Source organism: Cebus imitator, unplaced genomic scaffold, assembly GCF_001604975.1.
Source record: "Cebus imitator isolate Cc_AM_T3 unplaced genomic scaffold, Cebus_imitator-1.0 Scaffold85, whole genome shotgun sequence".
NCBI classification, from domain to species: Eukaryota; Metazoa; Chordata; class Mammalia; order Primates; family Cebidae; genus Cebus; species Cebus imitator.
In genome coordinates, this window is record NW_016107400.1 from 596454 (window position 1) to 596705 (window position 252).

Genomic DNA, 252 nt, shown 5'->3' on the forward strand with positions numbered 1-252 from the left:
AAAAAAAAAAAAAAAAAAAAAAAGAAAAGGAAGGTCTCCTTTCTTGGTTAGAGAGACTGTTGTGTAATTAATTAGTTGTGTCTTGGCTGCAAGGAAAGAGGGTCAGAGTTACACTCAGAAGATATTGACATTTAAAGGTGATGAATGCAGCAGGGATAGAACCATGGAGGATTGGGAAGGTGTGACAAACTGGCACCAGGGTGTTGGAGGGAGGACAGCGTTGGTAAGCCTAAGGCTGGGGGAACCCTCCCG